At 40.1% G+C, this 14,466-nt stretch overlaps 1 long non-coding RNA gene and 4 other non-coding genes across 7 annotated transcripts; 3 read left to right on the top strand and 2 right to left on the bottom strand.

The window, feature by feature from the left end:
* The first annotated feature begins 4 nt into the window (after positions 1 to 4).
* trnav-uac (transfer RNA valine (anticodon UAC)) lies at positions 5 to 77 on the top strand. The gene has a single exon. It is a non-coding gene; the product is annotated as a tRNA-Val (tRNA).
* Positions 78 to 206: 129 nt separating this feature from the next.
* Positions 207 to 278, bottom strand: trnaa-cgc (transfer RNA alanine (anticodon CGC)). Its single transcript has one exon. It is a non-coding gene; the product is annotated as a tRNA-Ala (tRNA).
* A 4,258-nt stretch (positions 279 to 4,536) lies between these two features.
* On the top strand, positions 4,537 to 13,954 carry LOC111948669 (uncharacterized). Of its 3 annotated transcripts, XR_013647609.1 has the most exons (5): positions 4,552 to 4,893; positions 11,570 to 11,611; positions 11,688 to 13,127; positions 13,664 to 13,705; positions 13,782 to 13,954. It is a non-coding gene; the product is annotated as an uncharacterized LOC111948669 (long non-coding RNA). The 3 variants fall into 3 exon arrangements; XR_002874641.2 differs by having other exon boundaries at positions 4,537 to 4,893; positions 11,688 to 13,705; XR_013647608.1 differs by having other exon boundaries at positions 4,554 to 4,893; positions 13,664 to 13,954.
* On the top strand, positions 10,364 to 10,436 carry trnav-aac (transfer RNA valine (anticodon AAC)). Its single transcript has one exon. It is a non-coding gene; the product is annotated as a tRNA-Val (tRNA).
* trnav-cac (transfer RNA valine (anticodon CAC)) lies at positions 10,888 to 10,960 on the bottom strand. The gene has a single exon. It is a non-coding gene; the product is annotated as a tRNA-Val (tRNA).
* Positions 13,955 to 14,466: the final 512 nt, after the last annotated feature.

Raw genomic sequence — 14,466 nt, forward strand, 5'->3', positions numbered from 1 at the left:
CGTAGGTTCCATAGTGTAGCGGTTATCACGTCTGCTTTACACGCAGAAGGTCCTGGGTTCGAGCCCCAGTGGAACCAGTTACATTTTGCTCTCTCCATACGGAGGATATGCTGCTGCCACATCGGTCAGGGAATATATGTACATATTTATATATTTATCATTTTTTTGTCACAGCGGCAAAGCATGGATTCTATCAAAGTGTAAAATGGAGATGCCGGGGATTGAACCCGGGACCTCATACATGCGAAGCATGCGCTCTACCACTGAGCTACATCCCCTTGACTGTATAAGCGGTAACATTTCATCATATGGATCACACATCTGTAGTGGAATGGACTTTTTTTCATTTTTTGTGAATAATTGTTAATTTTTAACAAATTTTGTTTTGATACAAAATCTATTCATGCAAGAGATAGACCAGGGTGCTAATTTCACAAGCCTTATGCACGTGAAATGGTTAAGCTAACTTTTCCCATTCATTCTCTATGGTAGTTCTTAACACTACGGATGTAATATACTTTTTTTTTTTTACCACTAGCGTGATTGTGGGGGCGCTGTTTCCACATCGTTTTGGTAAGGATTTTACAGGAAGAGAAAACAACAACAATCTTGCGGCCAGATTAGATCCCGGGGGGATTCCAGAAAGCAGGTTATGTGAGTTACCACGGTAAATTTGAGGCTAAGGAAGCGGATAACCTCAGCTTTCGGTTCCAAAAACAGAGGTATGTTTAAGGGTATGCTCTGAACATAACCTGGTCTGGAGCAGGTTTAGAAGTTGGAGGTTAGTTTGTTTTCAGAGAGGTGAAGGAGCATGGCGTGTCCATTTGAAGATGATTTAGTGGATGAAGAAGCTCAGATAATATTTTGTCCAATATGAGAGGGTGATAAGACCATGTATGGATGTTGTAGAGATACACTGGCTCCGTGTGCAGACACGTGACAGCTACATTGAACTGGATGGGTTCACCTGCGTGAGAGCGGACATCTGCTCGATCCCCTCCCAACATCCCTGGTTAAATCCTGCCTTCCTTCTCTTCTTGCACTCATTTCTGCTATTATCCACTCCTCATTGACATCCGGAATTGTTCCCTCACTCCTCAAGACCGCTGCTGTTAAACCCATCCTTAAAAAACCAGGATCACACCCCAATTCCTTTCATAATCTCCGTCCTATTTCTAACCTCCCCTTCATCTCCAAAATTCTCGAAAAAATAGTCGCCTCCCAACTTCACCATCATCTCAAGCAAAATGATCTCTTTGAACCCTTTCAATCTGGTTTTCGTCCCCTTCATTGCACTGAAACGGCCCTAATAAAAATCACAAATGACCTTCTCCTAGCAGCTGATTCTGGACTCATCACCATCCTCATCCTTCTTGACTTGAGCACGGCATTTGATACCATATCCCACTCCATCCTCCTCCACAGACTTTCAGCTCTCGGTATCAAGTCCACCCCCCTTCGCTGGTTTCATTCAGATTTCACAAGCCGCACTCAGTTTATCCAACTGAATTCTTTTAAATCTCAACCCTCACTCATTTTCTCTGGTGTTCCTCAAGGTTCTGTTCTCGGTCCCTTCCTTTTCATTTCCTACCTACCCCTTGGGAATATGTTCCGTAAGTTCAGCATTGATTTTCACTGTTTTGTGGATGACACTCAGCTCTATCTGTAGAGTAAACCGAACTCTTCTCTTCCACCTGCCTCCCTATCCTCCTGCCTGTCTGAAATAAAAACCTGGTTCACCTCAAACTTCCTCAAACTTAACAGCGATAAAACCAAATTACTCCTCGTAGGTTCAAAATCCACCCTTTCCAAAGCTCCAAATTTTACACTTTCCATCGATTCCTCTCCAGTTTTCCCCTCCCCTCTGGTAAAGAGTCTTGGTGTCATCCTTGACAGTACATTATCATTTCAGTCTCACATCAATAACATTACTCGGTCTGCATACTTTCATCTTCGCAATATTAACCGTCTCTGCCCCTCTCTCACCGTCCACTCCGCCTCCATCTTAGTTCATAATCTGGTCACTTCTTGCATTGACCATTGCAATGCATTTTTCTTTGGTCTCCCCAAGAAAACTCTGAATTGTTGTTTTGTTTGTGGAGAGGGTTGAGCAGGTGAACACGCTTTATCTCCATCAGTGGCGTGTTTGATGGTGGTCAGGCTTCCACTACTGTTTGTGTGGATGAGGGGGGGCGGAGCCCTCAGAGTATTGGGATTCGGGTGTGTCTGGGGGTTTGGTGGGTGACGGTGATGCATGTCTGGCAGGAGGGGTTGATGACGTTGAAGCGTGTGGATCAGGGCAGGTGGGGGTCTCTGAAACGGAGAAGGCGGGGCTCCACGTCTGCAGATGTGAGCGTTAAAGCCAGCAGACTGGTGGTCTTTCAGAGGGGGGGGCGGCTGTGTGTGACGTCAGAGACAGTGAGGGATGCTGGTCTGACTGCAGTGAACGGTCTCAGGGCAGCTCTTTGCTGTCTGCTAGTCAGGACATGAAGCTGGATCCTGCTCACATGTTCCAACTTTTGCTGCAACAAACTAAATGTTTGAAGAAGCTGAACATTCCCTCATATTTCTCTGACTTGAAATCGTCGACCCCAGCAAACATTGTTGCAGCTCCAGAGGACAGGTACACTCTGCTGCTGTTCTCTTTTCATTGATAGGAAATGATATTATGAGGACGTTTGTGTTTTTCATTGTCACTGTCATGATGTGTGTTTCTGCCTCTAAGAATCTTCCACCATCTGCCAGGTGCTGCAGTTTGGACTGGATCCATTCCTCTTCCAACAAGGTCCATGAAGACATGGAGGACAGAGTCTGGTGTGGCTGAACTGGACTGACCTGCACAGAATCCTGACCTGAACCAAATAGAACACGTTTGGGGTGAATTAGAGAGGAGACTGAGAGCCAGGCCTTCTCCACCAACATCAGTGTGTGACCTCACCAATGACCTTTTGGAAGAATGGTCAGGAATTCCTAGAAACACTCGTCAACCTTGTGGACATCATTCCCACGAGAGTTGAAGCTGTAATAGCTGCAGAAGGTGGAGCCACATCGTATTGAACTCTAAGGGTTAAGGATGGGACGGCACTTCAGTTCATGTGAGTCAAGGCAGGTGAGCGAATACTTTTGGTACTATAGTGTACATGTGAGTACATCACAGAGATGGTCAGCAAAGTTCCTGAGCAGCTGGGGGCAGATGACATCTGATCCTGCAGCTTTCCTGCTCTTCCCTTCTCACCTGATGGGATTTATTGTTGCATGAATGTCTTTGTGGATGTTTTCTTTTCTAAAGTTTTGTCCTTGTTCTGAGGAGAACAAAGTGGCAGGGTCTTACTAAAAGAAATCTTCCTCTTTTACTTTGACATTCTTTGGTGATGGTATTGAATGGTTTGTCTGGAGGAAATAGATATTTCAACTATCTGATTGTCCAACTTATAAGCTAAGAACTATGTGGCTTTTCCATCTCCCTCATAATATGATTTTTTGAGACTTGTTTTTTTGTCTGAAAATGTTGCAGAAATAAAGCTGCTGAACATCATGATGCTGGAGCAGAAGATGTGGCCTGCAACGTCTGCACTGGAAAAAACGACACGCCCTGAAGTCCTGTCTGACCTGCCTTACTCTTTCCTGGGAGGAACACCTTCAGCCTCATTTGGATGTTGCTGCACTTAAGAAACATAAGCTGGTGGAACCTTCCAAGAACCCCCAGGAGAACATCTGCTCCAGTCATGACGAGGTGATGAAGATGTTCTGTCGCACTGATCAGAATCTGTTCTCTCTGATCTGTGGAAGAACATAACACCGTCTCCTCTGCAGCAGAAAGCCCTGAGAAGCAGGAAGAGGTGAAGTGAAGAACAAGATAAGATTCCAACAGCTAACTGAAGTGAGGCGAGTCAAAGGTCTTCAGGAAGAGCTGGAGCAGGAGATGACTGAGCTGATGAGGAGATGCTGTGAGGATCAGCAGAGACGGGATAGGAAAGCAATTATCTGTCACTGAAACCTGTGTTCTTTGTGATATTAATAAATCAAGTCAACGTGGTATTTTGTCATTTTCTCACTGAGTTAAGATGCTTGAATGCTTCCCATAACCTACAATAATAAATATGAAACACTCACAAAAGCTCATGTAGCTTACAAACTTATGTGGTAACAATTTACACTTTTTTTTAAGAATTCAAAAAACGTTCTGTGTGTGAACGTGTTAAAAACATAATGTAGGGCCAGAATTGAAGAAAACCATCAGTTTTTGAAGGATAACTAAATGAGTAGTCCATCCTCATTGAATTTGAACAAGTGGGTATTTATTTTTTAAGATGAGATAAAAAATACTTGTTACTTAAAAATAGTCATCCAAATTTTAGGGAAACAAATTTAACCAATAAAAAAAATCTATAATTATCGTTTTTAAATACACAGGTGGTTATTTCTTTAACTTGAAAATAGTAATCAGGATTTTAGGTGGGAAAACATAGATGCAGTTTTTTGAACTTAAGTTTTTTGTCCCCTTTAAAATGTAAATAAATGGTAAAATGGTTTCGCCCGTTTTCCAAGATATGGCCAATCAGGTCCAAACTTCTTGGTGAGGCTGTCTGTGATTGGTCCATAATCATTGAACTATCTGGAACTAGGTAGATTACTTTGTTCCCTTTTCACACAGAGCGAACGGATGGTTTTGTCAGACTTCTATGAGAAAGGTTTTTCCTCTGAATCCAAAGGAGCGACTGGTTTTCCCTTGAAGAAAGATTTCTACTGCCTGCTACTCGGACCAAAACAGGATTTAACTTTATCTCTGGTTTTCTTCCGTTTTTTGTCACTCTTCCCCCTTTTTTTTTCTTCTCGTCTTCTCTTCAGGACGTACGCCTTTTGCTCCGGTTCCAATTTTTTTAGGACGATAAGGTAAGCGTTTTATTAAAAGCTCAGACGTATTTGAAATGAAAATGCGTGTGCTTTATATTTTTTCTGATGTTGTGTAGCATTTGTGTAATTTTAGTAGTCGTTTGTTTCTTGTTGTTGGGGTTAGCTTAACATCAAAGGATGGCCGTTTTTTTTCTGAAGCTAGCTAGCGAACGTTAGCTAGTCCGTATGGAAGGACCTGAACATAGTAGTATCTGAGAGGAGAATGCTTGTACTTTTATATTTCTGCTGTTGTGAAAATTGAGTTTTGCTTTATTGCACATGGTATTGTCTCTTTGATTGTGTTGTTGCTCAGTGATTTTATATATATCTAACTGTTGTTCAATGCTTATTGTTATTGCTTTCATTCAGTTGGAGCTAAAAATTTCTTAATTGCATAAAAACGTACTTTCAGTCTAAAAAACAAAAGTTTATAAGTTGCACATGAAAAGTCGAAGGTAAAGCATTTATTTTATAAAATGTTTTTTTTTAAGACATTAAAAGAGTTCATTAAAATTTAAGACATTTTTAAATTGCATATTTAAAACACATTATTTTATTCTGTACTAGTGTTTTGGAATAGATTACCAGAAGTAAGAATAAAATAATTTTAGTTCACAAAAATAGACTTCTACGTTTTTAACAGAAGAAGGAATTTCTAATGAATTAATTTTAATTTTCAAAGGGTGTCTTATTTTTATGAACATGTTTGCTTTTCTCCAAAGTAAAAAAATAAAATACCTCTGGAAAAAATGCTATTCTCTAATATTTCAGCATATATTCTTGAAAGTGAAACATTAGTTCAGATAAAAATCTTAATTGTAATAAAATGTAACTAGCAGCTGCACAGTAAGAGGTCAGACGTTTTTCTTCTGCTGCAGACATTTTGAACACGCTGGTTGCTGCACTAAATCAGTTTTTCTGACATGAGAGAGGCCTGGCTGTTAATGCTCCTGGCTGATTTTTAATTTTCTTATCTTTTTTGCTTGGCTAGATTTTTCTTATTTCTGAGATGACTGTCCATGTGAGTTTTTGCATGTCCTGCTTCTGCTGCAGCAGTGGTCAGCAGCCCCTCCTGTGGCCTAACTGTCATCAGCATTAAGCAGTGTGCTGGAGATATTTTCACAACCTGTTGGATCTCTGGTGCCAACCACTTTTTGTGAACGGGTTTCTTAAAAATAAGCGTTGGTCTCCCTGTAGGGGCATGTGCAGAAGAATATAATGTGTGCTTTTAAGGTAATTTTTTCAAATAAAAAAATATTTTTTTTTCTATGACAACTTGAAGATCTGAAATTAAATGATAACTTGACAAATGAACCAAAACTAGTTTATCAAATAGTTATCCTTTTCCCTCCAAGCCAAGTAGCCTCAATGGAGGGTTAGAAAAGGCACATGTGGCTCTGTTCTGTGTCCTGATTGGCTGGAGACCTTGCAGCGTTCGAAATAAGCAGTTATCCTGTTGTCCGAGACAACTAGATTTCACGGAGGACAACCAAAAATGAACCTGATGGTTGTCCGTCTGACAACCTGGTCTTTTATTCAACATTTTGGTATTTTTCGACTATTTTTCATGTTTCTAGGGTTAGTTTTTGGCAACCTCTGAATTGAGACATGTGCAGCAAATTCTTTGTACTTACAAACGAAGTGCGTGCATGCTAGCGAATCCTTTCTGTTTCTACATGTGCACTTCAATAAAGATTATTCAAATAAATGTGTTGAAAACACGTTCAAAATTATTAGCCCATAAACAGAAGATTTAAAACAATAAAACAAAAAAATCTTCTTCCATGGGATTGACATTCTAATTTTTAGTTAGTCTTTGTATTTTATATTCTTTAAGCAACCATTATAGAAACAAAAGAACCAATTTATTTAAATCTGTGTAAAGATACTAGTTATAAAGATATTAATTTCAAATTATTGGCAATACTTTGTGTAACCTGATGCTTTAATATTTAGTAAAATGTTTGTTTTTAATATTTAAAGAGTTTTTTTTAATGTCCATCATAAAAGGCTTTTGATATTAGATGTATAGAAGAAATAAAGATGTAAGTACTGACATCTAGGTTTCATTGCTGTTGAATATTGGTATCGAAGGACAACCAAAATTTGGGGAGGACAACCAAATATTATTTGCCAGACAACCATTTTAATTTTTCCTTATTTCTATTGCTCTCTTGTCAATCAATCTCCTCTGTGCATTGTCTCCTCTACAGAAACACAGAGCTATTCAGATCTACAGAAATCATTGATCGCAATTAGGGCTGGACGATATGAGGAAAATTTGCGATATGCGATATTAGAGATTAATATTGCGATAACAATATCATTTGCGGTAAATAAAAAAATGGCAAAATAACCAAAAACATCATTCCCATTTCACTGTAACAGTTTAAAAATTATACTCTCAGATAATTGTTTTCTCATTCTCAGATCTAAGACTTAATTTCAGTGAAGTTTGGAGAATTTAAACAAGAGAAAAGTGTGAAAATATTGATGTCTGAAACATCTTCTTTTTCCTAGGGGGGGCCCTGGCAAAAAGTAATTGAGAAGCACTGATTTAGGGCCATCTCTTAAGGCCCGTACACACCGGGACGAATATTCGCCAGGCGTTATTCGCCAGCGTTTTTCGCCACGTTTTTTGTGTTCACACCCAGGCGATTTCCGCTGACGATGAGCCGAGCGAACATGAAATTTCGTTCCCTGACATTAGTTGGCGCTTAATGTAAAACCGAAATACTACTGTACACAAGGTGGTGCTGTGCAACTTTACGTTTCTTAAAGTCGCTTTTCACTCAGAAGAAGAGAGCAAGTATTTACGCGCTTGTCAGAATCATACAAAGAAAACATGAATATTTCAAGCACCAGTTGCTCCAACTGGTGCTTGGTTCGGGGATATTTGAGAATATCCGTCATTATTTCTTCGCGGCAGTGTAGATGCTACTTGGCGTCTATCTTCTTCGCTGGTATGTGCTCAGAAAGGCAGTTTTATGTTTGAGCGCCCCCAAGTTGTGTTTTACTGTAACTTCAGAAGCTCCAGACATGTGTGCAAAAGCGCCGTTCTCATTGGTCGTATAGTTTTTGACGCAGCGCGTCAAACCTAAAAAACGAACCTGAGGCGGTTTTTAAAAAGTGACGCTTTGACGGGTGGCGTTTTTTCGCGTCGGTGTGCACACTCACATTGGCGCCCTTTGTTTAGTCACAAGGCGTTAAACGTCGGCGAATATCGCGGGCGAAATTCGTCCCGGTGTGTACCGGCCTTTGGGCTATGAGCAGATCTCAAAACAGCCACATAAAAATTCGGTTAGCTGTCGTAAAACAATTGGGAAGAGGGGGTGGGGTTGCTGCCTGTTAATGTGCTCTACCGCTATCTTTGACCAGCTGTCCCCAACCGGGTCATTTGGTACCGGGCCGCACAGAAAGAATAAATATCTTGCATGGCTTCCGTTTTATTTATTATGGAATCTGAAAGATGTTTTATTTTTAAAAATTGACCAATTCTCTCTTACATATATGTCACTCTTGACGCAGGCCAAGGCGCTCTTCTCGGTCATGTGATAGATTACCACAAGCATCATTTCTATGGAGTATTTTAAACATTAATTGCAGATTGATTTAAAAAAAAATCTGTGTTATCTGTGAGATTTGTAGTTCGATGATAACTTTTGTAAAACTGATCGTGTGTATTAAATACAAACCATAAAACTTTATTGAAGGAAATTTATCAAACAAGACAAACAAAATTGGGTGAAACATGTTTCTTTGTTTTTTTAATTTCATGAACTACTTTCATCTATAAACGCCTCTACTCAAGGCGTTTTTAGATCCATTAAAAGTGAAGTTGTTGATCTAGTCGTATTTTTTAAACCATGTTCAATGAAAATATTAATAGACTGTTTCTGCCCGCAGGGCTCCAGACTAACTTTTTTCACTAGGAGCACTGTGGCCCCCAACTGAAAATTTTAGGGGCACAACCAGAAAATTTAGGGGCGCATACCTTAAATCAGCATTCTAACCAGATCTACTAATTCTCAATGTATTACGAATAAATACTTTAATAATAGATGCAGACATTACAATGTGCTGTTTCTAATTCAGTGTCACATTTTATTCTGCACTTTTGAAGATGAAACGAGGTAAACTGACGGCACCATTGCTGTCATGACAGTACAAATAAGTAAACAAAATACCATAAATTTAGAATAAAAAAAGCTTTTAGTAACAAGTGATTACCGTAGTAACCTTTCGGTCATTTCACAGTTTCAAACAATACTTAAATGTATGTAAATATTAGGGGATGGAAATTCATGTTGGCGACACCAAATAGGTGCAGCCAAGATGCACAATAATTTGAGATGACACAGATGGACGCAACGCTGCACAGATCACCCAGTGTGAGACATATTTTTGTTTTTACTCTAACATCACCTGTCAATCAAAACAAAAATATCACCAGAAAGGGGCGGAAGCAAGACCCCAACCTGAGTGATTGCAGCTGGAAATTTAGCACTGAACTGACTGAAAGCTGCCCTACAGACTACAAAACAATGTATTATGGGACATGTGTCCTGATGGGTTTATTGTAGTTCACTGATCAATTAAAATAATTTAAAATACCAACTGATTAAAAAAATTCTACATACATTACAAAACAGTAAAATAATTATAAAAGATATAATATCACAACATTAAACAGTGTCGCTCACACGTGTTTAATGTTAGAGCCCCGTTAGCTGTCACGCATGAACGTGTGGGACATTTATACTCCTCAGCTGACCATCTCCCGCGGGAGTGTTGTGCTGCCGTAACAGCCGTGCGTGATGAGAGCTGTGGTTTGCTTCGCGAGTTTGAGACCCCTGCTGTACACTCTGGCACTAGTACACTAGCCGCAGGTCAGAAGAACAAATCAACAGTTCGCTTACTCATAGCTCAGACGCACATCAGGTTGTGATGATATTTGTCACCGTTTCCTTCCCACCGATGTTTACGCACACTCGATTATCTCTGGGCCCCGCCCCTCCACATATTTTAGCCACTTGCAGTGACCTTCCCTATTCTTCTCACACGCATTGGCCGCCTCAGGCATCACTCAATGACACGCGAGTGTGCGCTCTCATGAGTATTTGCGCGAGTGTGTGTGTCTGTCTGTCTGCGTGCGTGTGCGCTCGCGTCTCATTGATGATTTTATTGCTCATTTCATTGATCATTGAGGTGCCCCTTCCACGTTTAATGTCTAAAAAATACGGAGGGTGGGGGAGGCAAATTTACTGGTAGCACATGTGCGACTGGATGTAAAATTCAGTCGTACACTCTCAAATTTTGGTCGCAAAATGCGACCAAATGGTCGCAGTCTGGAGCCCTGGCCCGGTTGCTAACCAGGGACCTTTTGCGTCCGCGCGGAGAAAGTAAAGTCCAACAGGGTGACTCGGACTGGAGATTGACTTGAGGACGTGTTCAGGCTGGCTGCCTATGTGTTTCCGTAGTGTAGTGGTTATCACGTTCGCCTAACACGCGAAAGGTCCCCGGTTCGAAACCGGGCGGAAACAACTGTTTTTTCTTTTTTAATGACAATAGAAATCACGACTGGATGAATAAACTTTTGATTAACTTAAAACGACCCTTTTGTTGATTGAAACAATCAAAGAAAAAAGACAAATATGAATACTCCAAGCTAAAACATGTTAGTCTTTTTTGTTTTACAATATTCATCTTAACCCTTGTGCTATTCTAGGCTATTTAACATTGGGAGTGGGGTCATCCAGACCCACAAGACGGTGCGCTGAACGTTTTTTATTTTTTCAATGATTTGTGATCTTCACTGGTTTCCAGTGATTACATGAAATCCTCTCCACCGTAATCCACCTTTGTCATGGTAGGGATAACACGTCAATGGTCATCTTGACCCTATAGGATAGCACAAGGGTTAAGGGAGAATTCAACCAAAACGTTATTGATCAAGGCCCTTTTTTCTTATGTTAATAAGAAAAGAAAAAAAGTTGTTTCCGCCCGGTTTCGAACCGGGGACCTTTCGCGTGTGAGGCGAACGTGATAACCACTACACTACGGAAACACATAGGCAGGTATCATAAAAACGTTAACTAGTCACTCCTCGTAGTAGTTCTTGATACAATGACTCCGATGGCCATATGGTGAAGCTTAACTCTTAACTTTTCCCATTCATTCTCTATGGTAGTTCTTAACACTACGGATGTAATACACTTATTGACCACTAGCGAATTCTGGGGGCGCTGTTTCCACATCGTGTTAATGGTAAGGATTTTACAGGAAGAAAAAACAACAATCTTGGGCCAGATTAGATCCAATCGTTATTAGAACTGAAGTTAAAGTCTCATGTAAGCAAAAATAAAATTAACAGGACAAAGTCTCTAATTTGAAGACATTTCTATTCCCGTCATTGTTGAACATGAGGACTGAAACTCCAGCAGTGAGGATAACAGCTGGGATGAGAGGAACGTCTTCAAACTAGAAACTCACTTTGTCCAGTTAAGTGTGTGTGTTTTCATAATGAAACTAATGATTCATTTATTGATTTTCATACCACACCTGTTCTATTGAGCATGTTTTCTTTCATGGTTTTGAGTGTTTTGCACAATTACTAACAAAGAACTGTCAATGATTTGGGCATTAGTGATGGATATTTCTGTTGATCTGAATCCAGACTATCCTGAGAGGTCCAGCTGTCCTGCTGCTACACATGCAGGTGAGTGTTGAGGATCCTTTGTCAGCTTTACTCTGCTGCAGCGTCCTGTCTGTTTCTGACTGTCTTTTTTCACCAGTTTCTTCTGCTCCAGTGAAGACTCCTCTGCCAGAACCACCAAAGTTGCTCGTTTTGGAACTGTCTCAAAGTAGAACGGTGCCTCTTTAAGAAGAGTGCAGGATAAAACCTACAGTCAGTGCAATAAGTCTTGACAAAAAAAAGCTAAGTACTGTATTCATTTGGACTTTGTGATAATATTGTTTATTTAACAACTCATGTCATTTTTGCAGCAGTCGTTGGAAGAACCTTAGCTCAGTCTGCAGCTCCTCCTCCTGCTCACTTTCAGCCAACGCCTGCTACTCCACCACTTCCATGCTATGACCAAGATGTTAGCAGCTGGAACTGCTCTCCACAGCAGAGGATCTGGATGAAAACACAGATGGAAGCCTTAGGACTGTGGCCTGGGTCTCCACCTGTGAGACCTGCAATGAATATGATCTCCTTGTGGCGTAACCCACCTCAGAACATCATTTACTGTAAAACTTTTGGAGACCCAGCAGCTGTGGCATAAACTCACTCAAGGAAGTGAAACTGTCACTGTACCTGTTGTGACTCTCCCTCCTGCTCCAGTGAACCCCCCCCCCAGCATTAAACCAGATGAAGCTCCTCTAACTAAGACTGATGTTGAAAAAATGATGGTGAAGGAGATTGTAAGTATGCAGTAACAACAGCAGAAACCTGGAAAAAGATGACACAACTGTCTTCCTTGTGGGCAGCCAAAGTCTCGTTACCTTGGGGATGAATCTTCTGTTCCTTTTTTTATCAGTCTGGGGATGTGAAATACTTCTACTGGTCCTAAAAGTACACCCGATCTATGCAACAGAACGCCTTACCGACCCCAGGATGTCATTTGCAGACTTTGCTGTCAGGCCATTTTTTGACAGAGTTAAAGGCTGCATTCATGGTCACACACACTGATTATGATAAGACTCCTGATGTTATCCTTCAATGTGAAAATATTTGTAATATAGTTTGTGAAATGTATTTTGTGAATACAGTTTTCTTACATATTTATTCTTGAATTGTTTAGTTTTGATAGAAAAAGCAAATATATTTACTACTTCCTCAATTCACTTTACACATTTAAAGTACTTGTATTAATGTTTTGCTTGGTTAAATCTGTCTGCCCTTTAATTGTAAATACATGGTTGAACTTTTTGATACATTTTGTGGTAAATACTGTTTTATTTATTTATTACATGTTAATATGTTAATGAAGCATGGTTGTAATTGAAATGAGCAACAGATAATGACTGTTATTTGGCACAAGCAAAGACAGGATAGAAGTGGAAAATTATAATCCTGAAATGTCATTTTCAGCTTAACATAAATAACATTTATTAAACCAGATCTTCTGACTGACTTCACTCTAACTGGGGTTCGAACTCGGGACCAAAGGATTTGTCTTCTTGGACAGCGCTACACAAGCTACAATCTGATTGGCTGTTCCATGTTACAGGTATTTGTCAGGCCCGAACCTTAACTTTTCCCATTTATTCTCTGTGGTAGTTCTTAACACTACTGATGTAATACACTTATTGACCACTAGCGAATTCTGGGGGCGCTGTTTCCACATCGTGTTAATGGTAAGGATTTTACAGGAAGAAAAAACAACAATCTTGGGCCAGATTAGATCCAATCGTTATTAGAACTGAAGTTAAAGTCTCATGTAAGCAAAAATAAAATTAACAGGACAAAGTCTCTAATTTGAAGACATTTCAAGTCCCGTCATTGTTGAACATGAGGACTGAAACTCCAGCAGTGAGGATAACAGCTGGGATGAGAGGAACGTCTTCAAACTAGAAACTCACTTTGTCCAGTTAAGTGTGTGTGTTTTCATAATGAAACTAATGATTCATTTATTGATTTTCATACCACACCTGTTCTATTGAGCATGTTTTCTTTCATGGTTTTGAGTGTTTTGCACAATTACTAACAAAGAACTGTCAATGATTTGGGCATTAGTGATGGATATTTCTGTTGATCTGAATCCAGACTATCCTGAGAGGTCCAGCTGTCCTGCTGCTACACATGCAGGTGAGTGTTGAGGATCCTTTGTCAGCTTTACTCTGCTGCAGCGTCCTGTCTGTTTCTGACTGTCTTTTTTCACCAGTTTCTTCTGCTCCAGTGAAGACTCCTCTGCCAGAACCACCAGAGCTGCTCGCTTTGGGACTGAACGATTTTTTACGAGTGTCAGGATCGGTCATGTCAAACCTGGGAATAATTGCCCTTGAATTGTCACTAGGATTAATCAAAAAAAAAAAATAACAAGTACATTAATGTATAACCTATAAGGTTTCTCAACATTAGGGATTACAGACTGAGGGAATTGAACAACATAGCAACATTACATATTGCTGTGCCAAAAATTAGTATTTGTAAATTTACAGTCAATGCCCTTGAACATGATTCATACAGTAAAAATAGTGACGCCTATTTTTATGTTTTTTTATTTGAGGTACCAGAACTTTCTTCCAAAACCATTTTATTCTCAACCTTAAATATTGCAGATTCACAGAAAGTTAACTGTCACAAAATGCAGCTACTGAGTTTCATCTAAGGTGTATATATATGCAGGATGCTGTGGACATTCGACGACAGTCTAACTTAAACCAGGCAGAGCAGGAAACTGTTGGAGTTGTTCCCTCTGTGGCTTGTCCTCTCTCTGACACAGACCTGTCTCCACTGTCCCTACTGTTCAACCCTTGTGGGACATGGGAAAATGATGGCCAAGACATTTACATGTCCGTACTGATCTATGCTTGTCATCACAGTAGGATGCAACAAAAACTAACAAT

Source organism: Oryzias latipes, chromosome 14 (assembly GCF_053564925.1).
Source record: "Oryzias latipes strain Hd-rR chromosome 14, Olatipes_Hd-rR_3.1".
Lineage (NCBI taxonomy): Eukaryota > Metazoa > Chordata > Actinopteri > Beloniformes > Adrianichthyidae > Oryzias > Oryzias latipes.